The following is a 17,333-nucleotide window of genomic DNA, read 5'->3' on the forward strand; positions in this document are numbered from 1 at the left end:
ATTATCCAACAACTTCAGGTGAAAGAAAACTTACTGTGTTTTCTCCTGCAAATTAAACTTCAATACTTGCATTTCAAGTATTTTTGGCTCTTACAAGCCAGTGAGAGAAATCCCTGTGGGTTAGAGCAGAGGCGGGAGTGACAGTTTCACTAAATCCCATCTGTGTGCCATTCTGCTTGCGGGGTGGGAGCGTCTGCAGCACAGCACATCAGCCCTGCGTCCTGCACTTATTCATGCAGATGTCTCTTCCCCTGTCACTCATCCCTTCGTTAGAACTCCCTCTGACCGGCTAGCCCAGGGGCTGCTGTCTTCCTGCCCCTGGTCCTGGTGCCCCGTTTCAAGTGGTGGTGGACAGCACTGGGCGCCGTGTGTGTCCTTCATGTCCTCCAGTGCTCCTGGGCACCGTTACCGTGCACCTGCTGCAGTGGCCCCTCGGCTTGCAACTCGACATGAGGCAGTGTCATACCAGTGACTGCACAGGTTGCCAGTAACAGGAAAGCAATTTTCTATTGAGCTATGACTATATCTGGCCCAGGATGGATTGTGCAAGGGAAAAAAGATTTTTTTTTTTTTTGTAAGGGGTATTTTCTTTTGTAGCTGGACAACATATATCATCAAGTGCAGAGCAGATACTTGGTCCTTCCTGAGTCTGACATTTGAACAACAGATTCAACATTTCTACTCCATTTCAGCAGGTACCTCTGAGTACCTAAATCTTTTCAACTTTTAAGAGTAAGGCAGAAGGAATTCAGGTTAAAAAGTCTGCTGCAGTCAGAAGAGAGATCAGAATTAGAAATTCTCTCATAATAACACATGCTTTAAAAATAAAATTTCAGAAAAAAATGATGGGTGTTTATCTTAACTTTTTATGTCTTTATATTCTGGGATAATTCTACTTTACTCTTCAATGAAAACTGTCTGCTTTTATATTTTATATGCAAAATTCCTTGTAACAGATCCCATCTATTCTGCCTAAACTCATAAAATATACAAATAACAGAAACAGCCCCCAATGCTGTTAAAGATAAAATTCCCAACCCACACAATTCTCTGGGACTTTCCACATTTAAGCCTCATAGAGTCACTTGATATCATCTTCGTGACTAAAAATATAACTGCAGTATTACTTAAAATTATAATCAAATCATTCTCTTGCAAATTAAGACACTTACTCTTAGAAAAAAAATAGCCAAATTGAATTTGGTATGTCTTTTCTTGATAGATCAAAAGCAGCTCCATTAAATCAGCAGTTTTATATTAATGGCATGAGACATGACCCAGATGAGGAAAATGTCCTTTGGAGCCATTTTGTATCTTATTTGAAGAGCCATGGAGATGATCCTCACAATTCATATGTGAGGCAGAATTGTAGCACTGGTCCCAAGGCCAGGAGGCTGGACATGATCCCAAATGTGGTGGCCCATCCACATCAGAGAGCCCAGGTTCATCTTCTCTCAATCCCTCATTTCTTCCCATTATTGTGCCTGCCACCCATCTATTCACCCACCCACCCATCCATCCATCCATCCATCCATCCATCTACCCACCCACCCATTCACCCATCTACTCACGAACCCTTCCATCTGATATTTACTAAGTGCCTCCTACATATCCATTATTCTCTCCTCAGATGTAAGGAAAGTACTTCCTTGCATCTCAGTCCTCTTCTAAATCTTTGATCCTATAATATTCAAATGTTGTACTGAGTATTATAGTATATTGGAGGATTCTAAAACCCATCATAGTGAGATTACACTATAATTAGCCTGAGTTCTGTTGGGGCAACATCTCACTTAGAATAAAAGAGACAATCTCTATGAAATAAAAACAAGCTACCCAATGTTGGTGCAGTTGGCTGCCACTCATGAAGCTCTCTGTAGCCAAGAGCCCATTGGGTCCTCCTGCAAAACTCAAACCACATATGATAAAGCAGAGACAGGCAACAAAAGTGATGCTCTGAGACCACCCAGCTAGCAATGAGCAGGGCTGAAACTCAAACCCAGGGCGATCTGTTACACATGCTGGCCTCTTCCTACTCCCTTATGCTGTCTCAGTTTAATCTTTCAAACTTATTTAAGATGCTTGCAATGTGCAGTGCTAAATTAATCCACAAACATTGTTGTTTGGTGCTAACAGGAAGAATAACGATAGATAAATTAGATTCTTCTTTCTCCCCCCAGAACCAAGAGTAGCAGAAAACTGGCCATTTTTATAGCTAATCTGGAATAAATGGTGACTTTCTAGCTAAATCATTATCTGTACAATTGTCATAAGAAGCTACAATTTAGAGGAATAAACTACATTAATTTGATTCTTTCCTTCATGCAGCAAGATTTGAAAAATTTACATGACCTCATTTACACAAAAATTATCTTTCTGCAATTATTTCTAGTGATATTTTGAAGACAATCAGTACAAAATTCTAAAGTTTTCTTAATTATTTTGAATGGACATTTTCAAAGAGAGAGTGAATTTGGTGCCAGATATGGCTTCTGAAGTCGTGACATGCTTCAACACTGGAGAGCAGAGCGTCTCACGGTAAAGGCCTTTTGCACCATCATCAAAACACTGAGAGGAACAGGAATGAACTGTCATTCTTTCATTGCTGTCTTCCAAGGGGGTGAACCATTTCTGATAAATCCTTATTTTTAATTATGTGCCACTTGGTGTCATTCAAAAACCCTGAAGAGGGTAGAAGCACCTGTGCAATGACTCTGAACAAAAAAGAAGGTAGAAATTCAGGCCTGATATTCCATGTGTCATCACAGATAGCAGGGTTGAAGTCAAAGCCCTGAGTTCAGATGCAGACTCCTCTGAGTCCTGGCCCTGTGACCTTAGGCAACTAGTTTGCCCTGCAGAACCTGCATCCCCTCATCTGTGAAAGGGGGGTTCAGGGCTGATCTGCAGGACCATGCTGCAGTGAGGGGAATGATGCCACAGGTGTGCCTGTTCAAGATCACAGCAGCAGCTGCTGGACCTAGTGGCACCCGGTCAGTGGAACCTAACAGGGAGCAGCTGGCAAAACAGCAACATGGAGTAGAGCCCTGGCATTCCAGAGTAGGGACACAAGGGCAGGCCTGGATCTCAGTGCCACTCAATCACTGACTACCGTGGCCAGGCATCTGGCTCAAAGTTGTGGGCCCTGTGGAGGCCTAGGGCAGCAAGATCTTTCCCTTTATGGGAAAGAGCCACATCACCTTCTTGTCCCATGGCCTGAATGCTTCCTCCAACAGGTGGGGGAATATTTCATGAGAAGTGTTTTTCTCAATTAAAAACAGAAACACAGGGACCAGTGATAAGGACAGTAGTCATTTTACATGATGGAAACTTGCCTCTACCTATAGCAGGTTCTGATCCTGATCAAGTATACTGGTGATTTACTTTGTAGACTGATGTTTCAACTGTTTTCACTCATCTCCAGTGAATATTAAAAATGTCACTTGAGAAATTTCCTTTGTATTTCTCTACTGCCTTTACCTTTCGGAGTTCCCTGTGTCTGTATGTTGATAGCAGACACAAGATCTCACTGTTTTCATGAAACATCACGTATGTACATCACTGGGATCACCTGGTCTCAGTATATACTCTACGTAGACCCCAAAGGTTAAGGACAGTACATGAGCGAGAGAACTTTTTAAATGCCTCTATATATTTTCAATCAGAAGTAATTATTTTGTGAGTTCATAGAGGACATAAAGACGTAACTCATGGTCCCTATCGTCTCCCAGCATACTACTGATGTGACAGGAATGACTTTGGGACACTCTTCCTAGGGCTTCTTGGTGGTGTGAACAAATGTGCAAGGCATCATGAGAAGGAAATGGCTATACCCTTTTGGTGTGGTTGGGGGCTTTGTGGAGCGAGTCCCCCTGAAGCGTAGCTCTGAGACTGAGTGGAATCTACACAGGCCAGAACAGGAGTGATGGGGGAGGCAGGAGGAAAACATCATGGGGCATTTCCCAAGAAGCCATGCCCAGAGAACTGGGGAACACAGGGCTCCTTAAGAAGTAGGACTGGAGAGAGGCTGGAGTCTAGACTGACACTGCTGTTAGGGAAGCGAGGAGGCTCCTGAGGGTAGACAGCAGGCTGACAATGCATGGTGGTGAGTCTGGCAGCCAGGCATGAGGCTGGAGAGGGAGAAGGAAGGGTGCCACAGCACAGAGATCTGTACAGAAAGCCCTGGACACAGCCTTGGAAAGTGGCTCTGGGCAGAGGGAGAGGATCCCAGGCAGGTGGAGGACATTTCAAAGACTAGACAGGTTTAATGGACGATGCAAGAGAAAACCAAAACTTAAACATGCACCAGGCTTTATATAATTTTAAAATGTATGGCACAATTTGCAAACTGGCAATAAATTACTCTAAAATTATCCTTGAGATGGGAGGATGGCAATATGCAAAAAAATTAAGCATGGTGACTGCAGGTAATAATGTATTATAGATTTCAAAATTGCAAAGGGAGTAGATTTTAAGTGTTCTCACCACAAAGAAATGTAAGTATGTGAAGTAATAGTTGATGAGCCTGATCTAATCAACCTGCAATGTATACATGTATCACAACATCACACTGTACCCCATAAATATATGCAATTATTATCTGATGGTTCCAAATGTCACTTCTACAGAATGTGTGCACCTCTCTATGCAGCAATAATGTCTACAAGAGGCCTGTGTCCCGGGTTTTTCCTCTATGCAAAGTTGAAGTAGGGGCTATCTTCAATGAGAAACATCCACTAATATTACTTGCACAGACTTAATGGGAGAGATAAATGGGTTATACATCACTTAACTTGTAACTAATAATAAATTATATTTTGGTCATTAAAGTCATGTAATTTTTTAAAGAAGCAGTTGGTGGGAGAAACAGTAAGGACTGTGAAATAGGAACCACCGTTGTTCCAAGGCTGGTGATCGTCTTCACTGTCAGGATTCATGAGAGGAAGCTATGTTTATTTTTCCTTGATGACCCGACCACTGTGGAATAAAACACGTAGGCACATTTTCTACAGAGACGGATCCAAGACTGTGACTGTCTCATTGTGCCTGTAGTGGAGGGCTGCCAGGGCTCTGCTTTGCTGATTATAATGAGCTGCCTGGTGTCACAAACCAGGTGATTACCATGGGTTAAACAACTAAGGGCAGGGTCGAGAGTGACCAAGCAGTGGCTCCCTGAGCTCGTGACGGTGCTAACCTTTTCAAAGGTGAGCGCCGTGTATATTCATTTCAGCAAGTCACTTAATGAGCTTTTGGATTTTTTCAGCACAAATTAAAGGCACCTACCTGGATTTTTAAATCACTTGGTAATGCCACCTAATCCCCCTGAGTGGAAGAAAATTAAAAACAAGAGCCACAGCATTTCCTTAGAACATCTTGATGTAAAGTTAATGATTCTTTGAGAGAGACTAAATAGCAGACTATTTCAATATTCGGAAACACTGGAAAATACATTCCACCATGCTATACATACATGGGAAAACAAAAAACTATTTATTTATTTAGAATGATTTTGAAAAAAAATGAATTCTAACCTCTCCAAATAGCCTCATTTCTGAATATTTTTTAAAACTAGCCCGCTTCCTCTTTTTACCAGGGAGAATCATCATTATCATTAAATACTCCAACTCTGCAATTGTCCACCCTCAAGCTGTCCACGTGAAAGTGATTGGTTGATCTGACTGCCCAGCGGCACTTGGTGCACGGGCAGAGCCTCCACTCCAGCTGTCTGGAGGTGCACATCTGGCTCGCTGGTGAGCACCAAGCATCTCCTAAGTGAATTCTCCCCATTCTAAAGAGCCTACATTTTAAGAATGACTATGCAAATTTAGTGGCAATCCATTGGGTCATTTCATGTGATGCCAACAAACATCTAGTAACACTTCTATCCATTTGTCTCTCCATTCGGACATAATGATCAGTCCTACTGTGTGCCAGTCAATCGTGTGCCCAAATTATCTTGAATAATTCTCACAAAATCCTATGAAGAAAGTATTGTTACTCTCACTTTATAGCTGAAGAAATTAAGGCTCCGAGTTCAAGATTAGGTGATAGGCAAACCAACATTAGCAATTTCATATGGTTCCACCTAGTAATTTAGCCAGAGCCCAAAAAGGTGGTTGGGCAGGGAGGGGCTTCTCATACAATATCTTAAAAGAGGTGAGAGAAAGAAACTAGGAGGAGCACTCAAACCCTGCAAGGGGCTGGGGGGATTTGGAGAAGCTGCAGCCAGGCACAGGATATCTCCAGAGGCTGCTAGACTGTGAGAAAACAGGAATAAGCTCTTTGATGTAAGGTATCAATACAAATGCAACCTAAAAATGCAGTACTTTTCTGTGCAAGCTGCACCAACAGTTTGACTTATCTCATGAGGCTGAAATGTTTCTCAGATGAGGTCTAACAAGTATAAGTACTCCCCAAACAAACCTACTCAGCTCATTTAAAATAAGCCCTTACTTAAAAAGGACCACAAAGACCTTTGACCAAAGGACCACAGAGACAAGGTCACCTGATAAATGAGATAGTCTGGATGTTTTTGTGAGATGAAGACAATGTTCATGAAGGACCAGGATTAGCATCTCTGCTTCACCACACAACAGACAAGTGCTAAAATACTTCAAAATCCAGTATACATCAGTGAAATTCCGAAATTTATCAGAACAGAAAGTAGATCAAATAACAAAATACTGCATGATACGTATTTTATATAGTAAAGTACACTTAACAGCCATGTAGATGAAGGTTTTGGCCATGTTCTTTGTACTCAGACATGGCATGCAGTTGTAAGCTATCTGTAGTGGGGAAGAAGAGGGAGAAGGGGTGGTGATGTACTGGGAAGTCCATGACTTGTTCATCTGGGGGCCTGAAAAAGCCCCTGAAAAATCAAAGCTCTAGTAATTTAGCAAGGTCCAGCAGTGAGGAATAAAGTGTATAAAAGCAAAATGAAGACAAAAATAAAACAAATTTTAATACACATGGTTAGTCACTCCCAAACAAAAGTTGCTCATAGCCACACACACTGGCCTCTCATGGGAACTCATGGAAAATGCCAGTAGTTCCTCTGTGGGGGTCCCGGGAAAAGTGCAGAGCTAAAATCCACAGTCAGCAACGAGGCCTTGGATTTTAAAATTAATAAGTTCAAAGCCTGATGAGATGGAAAACATTGTAAAAAGCACCTTAAAAGCAAGCAGAAACACTCTCAGTCCCCTGTGAGCTGTGCAGGGGACTGTTTCAGCCACAACCAGAAATGGATGCAGGTGAGCCTCTGATATCCTAACACTAAAAACAGACGGAGGCCACCAGCATGGCCAAATGCTCAGAAGTGAAGACCAGGAGGAGATGACCACGTTCTGGATGGGATGTGTTTGTTTTAAAGCAGTCTGCCATTGCCTTTCATCTTTTTGGGTAGAGGACTATATTAAAATTCCTCTTAGAGGCTGGGAGCAGTGGCTCATGCATGTAATCCCAGCACTTTGGGAAGCTGATGCAGGAGTATATTTTGAACCCAGGAGTCTGAGGCCAGTCTGGACAACGTGATGAGACCCCGTCTCTACTAACACATTAAAAACTAGATGGGTGTGATGGTGCATGTCTGTAGTCTTGGTTACTTGGGAGGATGAGGCTGGAGGATCGCTTGAGCCTGGGAGGTCAAGGCTGCAGTGAACTGTGATTGCACCACTGCACTCTAGCCTGGGCAACACAGTGAGACCATGTCTCAAAAAAGTTTTCTTTTAGAGAAAGGCATTCAAAGTGAACTGATGAAAAACAAATCTACAAGTTATTCTCCTGTGTCCTACCCCATGCCCAGAAGCTGACGGGACATCACAGAGAGATGGCTCCAATGTGGACTCTGTTCTTCACCTACGATTCTTGAATGCCATGTTTGCCAATGCTTGAGGTGCAAGGTATCTAAAAGTGGTGGATACTGCAGACCCTTTTCCTCAAGGAGGCCCTGCACAGCCACCTGGGTGTTGATGCCAGATCCCCTGGCTCTAAACTCAGCCCTGGATGAAGAAAATGGTCATGGGAGGCATGGGAGGGACAGGCGAATGCTGCAACAATATGGAACTAAAGTCCATGACGCAGAGGCAGAAGCAACACTTCAGAGATGGAGGGTGTTCACCACCCTGGGCAGACAGCGCGTACTCTGCTAGATGCTGGGAGCAGCTGAGGAAAAGGATGCATAACAGCATCTACAGTTAAGGGCACTACCATTTGGGGGAGAAAAATTTACATAAATGCAGCTAATACAGAGCAAAAAAGAAAGGACAGTAAAGAATGAACTCTTGAATAAAGTGTACGGAATCATATTATATCTGAAGGAGAAGAGTAGGGAACAGGGGTCACACCCTTACTAGAAAGTTGGCTGCTGCTGCAGAGCTGACGATGCTGTGCCATAGCAAAGTGGGAGGAGCATGTGCGTCTCTCCATTTGGGGGCAGGAGAAAGATGTGGCACAGTGTGATTTTTAGCAAAGAAGGAGGCAGGCTGATGCTGCCCCGGAGTCCCAGTGTGGTGAAAAGAGGTGGCTCTGTTCTCTTCACGAAGGGAACGAGGGACCCCGACACTGGGATGTGCCTGCGGACGTTGCCACAGGCAGGAACTGCACTAGATCTATGGCCTTTCAGGGACTGCTCTGGATTGAGCTCACATGGACAAGAATCAAGATTAGTCTGTGAGCAGAATTAGTAAAAATTCTTAGAAATTTATTGTTCTAAGTTCTGTTTAAATGAACAATCCCATAAATACTGTAGCTGCTCAAGTCTTAAAATGGGGTGAGTTATGTATCAAGTTGAATCATACAAAATTGCTGATTTTTAACCTGCAAAAGCAGCATTTCATATGGTCTAACCCTAATACCAGAGAGTCACAGATTACTTGGAAAAGCCCGCTGGGCCCCAGACATTTCCCCGACTGTCTGCCTAAATTACAGACCTGCCTGTGGACATTGCTCCCTCTCTCTCAGGCCACTTTGCTCCTCAGGAAATACAGCGGCCTCCAGCATACAGTGCTTCCAGGACCCTTCAAATAAAACCCCACGAAGAAACCAGAGCTACTGAAATCCTTAGTACTTCCATGTTCCAAGTAAATCAGATCAAGTTCTCTACACATGTGCTTTGCAAGAGTTTTCTAAAAAGATTTCAGTCTATTTAAATACCATCCCTAACAGATAAAACAATTTAATAGGGTAGATCTTCCTTTGCTCAAACACGTTACTTATCTATTCCTTCTTCCAATGCCATCCCCAATATGAAGAAAAAACTGGTAGTGGTTGATAAAGTGTGTTTAAGCGTCATGGCAATACATGAGTAAGACGGCAAAGTGTCCCTGCCATCAGCCGGCCCTGGGCCCTGGCCAGGACACAAAGGCATAGAACACCAGCCCAGGGAAGCCATCTCACTTCCCCTGGGGAGATAAACACTGGATGGCTCACAAAGGCTTCAATGTGTTGACACTGTTGTCTCTGCTGCCATAAGGTTGGAGGCCGAAGAGTAATCTAAATAGAAAAAAGAATAAAACCCTGGCCTAGTCGGGTGAGTAGGGTTCTGGGAGAGGCAATGCATCAAGCCCCAGGCCCCTGGAAGGGAGGGAGGCAGGAAACTGCCATTTTGACTGCCCACTACGTCCTGCCAGACACACTCATGTGCCATGCCTGATCTAATCCCTGCCACGGGCAGGCGGCCAGGGCGCCACCTCATCCGAGCCTGTGCATCGGCCATCATGGCAGCCGCACCGGGGAGACCAAACTCCGGGGCTAACTGACTGACAGGAGGCTCCGAGCTCTGAATGCTGCCGGTGGGACCTTGGCAAGGTCCCCATCCTCCCTGGGTCCTGTGGCCTCCTCTGCACAATGGCATCTGAACACAAACCATCTGTTCACATGGGAATACATAATATGTATAATTTCATAAATGTTAGCTCAATAAATGTTGGCATTATTAATTCAAACAGAAGTTCACCTTCTGTAAATGGGGAAATTAAGGAGACTGGCAACCACAAACTACTCTGAACGTCCTGAAGACCGCCTGGTCACTGAGGCACACGTGACTCTGCATCCTCTGACATGCCACGTCTCATCTGGCCACAAATCCCCATCAATCCAGAACCTGACCACTTGTCACCACCACATGCCACCATTCAGGCCACGCCATTGTCATTTCGTTCCTGGATTATGGCTGTGGCCTCCTACCTCTTCTGGCCTCTGTACCCAGCAGCAGGAGGCTTTCAGGGATGGTGCCCTCCTCCGTTCAGCCTTCAGATGGCTCCCACCTCACAGGAAAAGCGGCAGTCCTTACTGTGGCTGGCAAGGCCCTGCCCCACTGGGTGCCTGCCCCTGCTGTCACCTCTGTGGTGTGGAGCCCTTCCCACACTTCACACACACGATGTGTGTGTGCTGTGCCCTCTGCCTGGGATGCTCTTCCAAGACCCCTGTCTGGCTGCCTCCCTCACCTCCTTCAGGTCTTTGCTCAAATGCCAGCTTTTCTCAGGAGACACTGTGATCCAGACCCTTCATTCTCCTTTTCTTGGCTTCAGTTTTCTCCTCAGTACTCACCATGCTCTAACTTCCCTGCATTTTCATGATCTAGCTTGCTTGCTGTCAGCCTCTTCCACTGGAATGGAAGTTCCATGCGGGCAGGAACTGTGGTATATCTAGCACCCAGAGAACAGGCCCCATACCTACAGAGTCTCAGAAACCACTCTCGCAGGCTAGCTGGCTGAAGGAACAACACTGCAGTGGTTCCAGTGGATCCTGACTCCGTGGTTCTTATGAATCCCGCAAAGAGTGGCTCTTAATATGGGTCAATGGACCCCATGGGGATCTTCTGGGTGATGATCAAAATTCCAGGGGTCCCTGAACTTGGATGGTAAAAAAGCACATCTTCATTCTCACTATCCTATCCTCTAGCTGAAATGAAACATTTCTTTCCATTATAAATAGGAACAAACCACAGTGATACTACCTGTGACTGTCACCAGTAGAAATCAGATATTTTCATGACGCATTATATTGTTACCAGTGTCTCAAAATATTGATTCTGTTCATTACTGCTTCAAAATTATAATGATTATTGGACCTACTACTAGAGCTTGGTATTTAATGCATGAATAAAGGCATTCCTATATTACTATATATGCATTTGCTTTAGAAAGCATTTCACTATAACTGATGTACTCTGGAATCCTATATGCTTTATGTTCTGCATTTACAAACATTCTGAGAAGTGCAAGACATCCATGGCACAAAGAAGGTTGAGAGATTGCCTTTGGGACTGACTCCCTTTATCCCTTTTAGTGTCCCTGCTAAGTTCCAGGGTATGTTCACGGTACAGCCCTCAGAGGCAGTGATCAGGGTGACTCAGCCACCAGGGACCACAGGCAGCATGGGCCCGGGGCTGCCAGGCAGTGCACTTGGGACTGCACGCACGCCAACTGTCCAATCTGGGTTTCTAGCTCCAGATCCAAAGACAGGGTCAAGCTGGGGTTGCCAGGAAGACTCTCACATTTGACTGAAAACAAAATGGAGTTTCAAGCTATCGGACTAAAAGACGGACTAATTATTTATATATATGTATTTCCCCCCAAACAACTAAATTCATATATATTTACTTCATCCTTACAGAGTACTTATTTATGTAAAATGGAGGCTGAGAAATAAATCCTTTAGAAAAAGAGGCGTAAAATTGTGTTGTTCTTCTGACTTCTTGTTTCTCCTGAGCAAACTCGGGGTCACCTTTCATTGGGAAAGGCCCAATGTGCAAAAGGGGAAGAAAAGCACATTCATTAGGCCACTGTCTGTAGCAGGCCCTGTACTAATTACTTTTCGTGTAGGATTTATTTACCATCTCTTTTCCCAGCCATGGAAACTGAGACTAGGAGACGTGACCTGGCTTGGCTCAAGTCACTCTCCCAATTTATTACTAAGTGCCCTGACTGCCATCTGATAATACACAGAGATGCCACAGACCTAATATTCATCCTTCTAAGCAGTCCTGGTTTTAGTTTTTTTTTTTTGAGACAGGGTCTCACTTTTTTACCCAGGCTGGGGTGCAGTGGTGTGATCTCAACTCACTGCAGCCGTGACCTCCTAGGCTCAAGCGATCCTCCCACTCAGCCTCCCAAGTAGCTGGGACTACAGGCGCACACCACCATGCCCAGCTAACTTCTGTATTTCTTGTAGAGATGGGGTTTCATCATGTTGCCCAGGCTGGTCTCGAACTCCAGAGCTTAAGCGATCCACTGGCCTCAGCCTCCCCAAGTGATGGGATTATAGGCGTGAGCGACCACACCCAGCCCCTGGTCACTTTTTACAGTTAGGTATCACTAGAGAGACTAAATACCCAACAGGAAACATTTTTCTCATTTCTATTTTCCCATGATAGATACCGATCCTGGGGGAGTGGGCTGGGGAGGGTGATGGGATTATCCAGTGAAAAGCCGCAGGCAACAGTTCAAGTCCCTCTGAATCCACAGCTACATGCACAGCTTCAGAGCAATACAAAACAGGTAATTTAATTCCATAAAATTATCTTTCTACAGTTCGTTTTTTCCTCCTAGCCTACTGAAATGTACACACCGTGAGTACAAAGTACAAGGTGCTGTTCAGCTGTAATTTTACTTCTGCACATATTTAATGTGCTACTGGGATGAAGCAGTTCATGGTTCCTGTGCTTAGCAAATGAAATAAATCAATGTGTTAAGAGAAAGCGATTTTGTTCTTGCTGTTTGGGGAAAGTGCTCTTTACTTTCCTATTAACAAAAACTTAATGAACCATTTCACATTCAAAACCCCTTAGGTCATAATGTCTATTTCTTAATTAAGTTTTTACAAGTCAAATAATGCTAATTTTCTTTTATATCTCCACACGGGCAGCAGCACTTAAAAAAAATTACTGAGAATAAACACCACCACAGAGTGAGGACTATTTCAGTGAGTTAAATATAGATGCTTGTAGGGCTTTATAAAGGAAGATAGAGAAAGCAAAATGACCTGGCCCAGAATACATGAAGTATAATCAAAGAAACAGGGTATTTGGGTTACTATGGAATTCAGGCCAAAATAAAGTTTTTTGTACGGTGACGACTTGGAATTATGCTTCAAAACAGGAAGCATAATAATGCTGACCTGCTCTAAGAAACAGTGGTCACTGAGTATTTAAGTTCTTTTTCTTGAATTTATTTTAAATTTTTATGCTTAAACTTCCCAGCCTGTATTAAATAGGCCTAGGCTTTGTACAATACAGAAACAGGTACTTGAGGCTCACTGCTGGTTCGTTCTTGGGCCAGTCTTATTTTTTTTCATCCTAATTGCGCAGACAGCATCGGAGCTTTGTCAGCTTTACCTGCTCTGAATAGAAGCACTTTCGGCCCCCCTTGTCAAAGACTAGGGAAGAAAGCCCGCGCTCTGGTTGGCAGCAGTCTTGGATTCTCGCCCCCAGCCATACTGTGCAATCACGCTGTTTATTCCACTGTAACAATCAGACATCGAGAGCAGAGCACCTGGTACTCCCCGGCCCGGGCCTTCCTTGGCAGCTGACGGGCAACCTCGCTGCCAGGTGGTCGTGCTTCAATTACATTAGCTAGCCATTCTAGGGTTAACGAGGACCCACTTTCTTCAGAATGCCCCGGGAAAATCAGTTATTCATAAAAGACAGTATGCCTTTTGTTGATCATTGAACAATGTTGCTGAAAATCCATTAAATTAAACTCTCTTTATTGGGCTGTATAATGCAATAGCAATAGCCCCAGCTAGAAGTTTGCATGTTTATTTACCAAATTTCTGAATAATTTATACATGGATCCTGGCTCTTTTATCAGTTAGTGGCCAAATGCTTCTTCGGAATGGAGCAGTGTAGCTCTGCCTTCATCTTAACACGCACCAACACTTGCAAATAAAAAACAAACAAAAGCCGAATTTAATGGAGTGGTCAGAAAGGGAAATCTCATTTTAATTCAGAATTCACATTCCAATTTTCGTTTGCAAGAGGACTCTCACATATTTTGGCATGAATTTACATAAGATGCTTTTTGGGAGCTGTTTCACATGAGGACCTTTTTCATAACAGAAAATGAAAGAGAAGGAAACAAGTGGGAAGTGGGACAGCCGTTAATCTGTAAGTTAGGTAACTGCTGCCAATGTTTAGGTGGAAGGTGATCGGGATGAGGTGAGTGTGGGTGGACCTGTGGCTAGCCTTGTTGAAACAAACGAACAGCTAGAATGTCACCTTGCCCTCCCTGGGCCTCTGCAGCAGTGACCACAATGACAGCAGAGGCAGGTCAAGGCAGGACAGCAGCAGAAGCAAGCTCCCTCCCTTCAGTCGTCAGTCATCCTCTGCTTCTCTCCCTCAAGACCAGCGGGGGTTGCTGGAGGAGCACTCCCTCTCTCCTCCTGGCTAATGCTCTAGGTTGCCCATGGTTGGAGCACTGGCCATCAGCCTCAGATACAGAGCTGTAGAGTTGACATGTGCTGGGAAAGCTTTAAGTGGAAGAAATGTAAGAAAAACAAAGTTACAGAGGTATCCTAGAGTCACTTAAATACTGCTGTCCTAGGGATGTAGTCTGAGCTGTTTTGGAGATCATTTTAAAACAGGATTTTTCTTTTTTTAATTTAGAGGCAGCGTCAACAGAAAGTGAAATTAACCTGAAGTATACATTATTTATCACAAATAACATAAGACAAGCCAAGAAAGAAATTCTATTGGATTTCATTTTCATTTAAGAAAAAAAATTTACTGTTTTTCAGAAATGAAAAAGAGTATCTGAATAAATTTAGAGAAAAAGGCATAAATATTTGTTGGTTTGCATATTCAAAGTAGTCTGTGAAAATATTTTTAGCAATTAGTGACAATGCAGGTGGAAGACAGACAGCAGTGGCTAAGGGAGTGAGCACCAAGCCGGGGTGTGAATTCGCTTCTCACTTGATGGCTGAGAGATCTTGGGCAAGTCATTCAGCTTCTCTCTGTGCTTTCGCTTCTTTCTTGCAAAATGGGACAACAACCCTACTTTCTTGTGATGGTAAAGTACACATAAAATATTTATCACATCGTACACATTATAAGAGCTCACTAAATTATGACTTATAGATTGGCCAAGAGATACTTGGTGGGAATGTTCTACACTTTCAGATGCCATGAGGCATCTTCACTCCGCTGTCTGTCATCTTAGCCTAATTCAAGTTATGGCCATACACTCAGCTACTCTGAGTCCCTTAATGTAACCATCTCATTCGTTTCCTTTGCAGTGGAATAGCACAAACCAATTAAAACTCAAAGCAAGCACCAAAGAATAACTGTGTTATATTGCTAATGAAATATCTAAAGCATGGATTGTAATCAGACATCCAAATATAAATGTTTTAGTTTTGCTCCCTGATGATTTTTGATAAACACTTTGGCTTTGCCTTGGCATTTATCTTCCTAAAGCAGACTGGTATTACAATGTACGGTTCCAGTAACATTATCTCTGAATTCTAAGATCCACCTTGAACAAGGCTCCAGCACAAAGGTATTAGAATGTGCTGATGACAAGCAGACACTCTTCTACTGCTGAAAAACAATGGCTGACACTTCTGTATGAACAGACAGAAGGCACATCAAAGGAAGCCTTTTACAGAGAAAAACTGTGTGATGCCCACTTTAATCTCTCTAGAAATCTATGCACGAACTGAACCCAATTTCATTTTTCACATAAATGCTAAGGCTTGATACAAGGACATCTTTTTCTTTACAGTTAAAAGATGAAGAGACAAAAGATACGCTAGCATAGCCTTTGAACTTTTTAAAGCTCTATCAATGGACCATGATACTTAACCACTGATACAAGGGCAGAGATTTTACAATAGCTGCATTTAAAGCATTCTGACTAAAACCAGTCATTATTATAGATTAAAGAAAGGCATTAATATCCACGTTTTCCTTAAAGCTGCATAGTTTTTATACTTTTAACCCTTTGATCAATTAACAAAGGTCTAAAAAGGTAAGATTGTAATACCAGAAGGATCTGTAAAACTACCATGGCGTGGGGATGTAATTTGAAGGGGACTGCATTCATTTCCCGGATGAGGAAGGATGCATAAAAAGCATCTTTTTGGGTGAGAATGCGGGAAGCAGTCCTCCAGTGAATGAATGGCTTCAAACTGAGATAGTCCAGATAGTGACTCTTCTGACATTGCATTATTTTCTGGGGGCATGGGAGAACTATGAAACGATGTCTCCAGGTGCCTCTTGATCTTCACCTTTTTCCCCTTGTATCTCTGGATCCCTCTTGAGCCTTGGCTGTCCCATACCAGGTGCCCCTAAATGTGAAGCTGGTGCTATTTGTCTTTTATAGTTGCAGCCACCTCAGTCTTCCAGCATCCCTAACTTCTTTCTGCCTGTCAGGCTGCTGTGCAAGGCTTACCACATGACATCCTCATAAGGTGGAGTCCAGCTTTGTGGTCAGAATGCCTGTGCTCCAGGCCCACCATAACCATTATAAAGTGCTTGAGGAAGTCATGTGACTCCTCTGGGCCTGTTTCCTCATGGCTAAATGATGAACACAGTGGTGCCCACATGAAGTGCTTAGTACAGTGCACAACAAAAGCTAAGCCCTGGATAGCTGTTAGCCACTATTCTCCCCTCTCAGATCTGGAAGAAACCATGGGGCAATCTCGAGTCCATCTCTCACAGCAGCAGCAATCCTTTCTTCCTAGTCCTTGGGCATCTGTGAATCCCTGCTAAGGGGCTGCTTAATGCCTTAGGGCAGCAGCTCCCATTCCTGGCTGCGCATGAGAATCACCTAGTGGTTAATCGGCACTGATGCCTGGCCCCCATTCCAAACCAAGTTACCCAGAATCTGTGGGATGGGTGCTGGGTATCAGTCAATATCGGAACCCCCATGTGATTATATGTGCAGCCAGGGTTGGGAACCATGGTTTATGGCAACACAACACACACACACTTCCTCTGGAATCCTCCCCTCTGTACAGGGCCACAGAATGGGACAGAAGGACCTCCAGGGGCCTGTAAGCAAGAAATGTGTCAGATACATGTTAAAAAGGAATGCAAATTCACAGCTTGCATTTATTTTAATACAAAAATGTTGTATATGATTAACTATCAAGTACTGCTGATGATCTGCAAAGGCACGCTGTGTGTCTCCTGGGACTCTCCTACACCCTAGCACATCACCTGGTTTCCCAATTTGAGGAGATCTTACTTATTTCAAGAAATTTTAAAACTTTTTATTGACAAATACACACATGCACAGACACACACACACAGTACACAGAAGTATAAAGCTCAATGAATTTTCACAAATTAAACACACTCATGTTATCAGCACCCCAATAAAAAATCACCAGCA

The 17,333-nt window shown here is 43.5% G+C and overlaps 1 protein-coding gene across 19 annotated transcripts in view; it reads right to left on the reverse strand.

Annotated features, from left to right (window-relative positions):
* The window catches only part of RALGAPA2 (Ral GTPase activating protein catalytic subunit alpha 2), a 326,217-nt gene that overhangs the window by 37,577 nt on the left and 271,307 nt on the right, over positions 1–17,333 (reverse strand). For 2 of the 19 annotated variants that reach the window (XM_063803185.1, XM_009436908.5), the window contains one exon: positions 13,909–14,466. The exons of the other annotated variants lie outside the window; for them this stretch is intronic. The gene's annotated coding sequence lies outside the window, so the exon portion shown is untranslated. Of the gene's footprint in view, positions 1–13,908; positions 14,467–17,333 lie in introns of those variants that run through there. 19 annotated transcript variants of the gene reach the window in all.

The sequence above is a fragment of the Pan troglodytes genome, chromosome 21, assembly GCF_028858775.2.
Source record: "Pan troglodytes isolate AG18354 chromosome 21, NHGRI_mPanTro3-v2.0_pri, whole genome shotgun sequence".
Taxonomy (NCBI): domain Eukaryota; kingdom Metazoa; phylum Chordata; class Mammalia; order Primates; family Hominidae; genus Pan; species Pan troglodytes.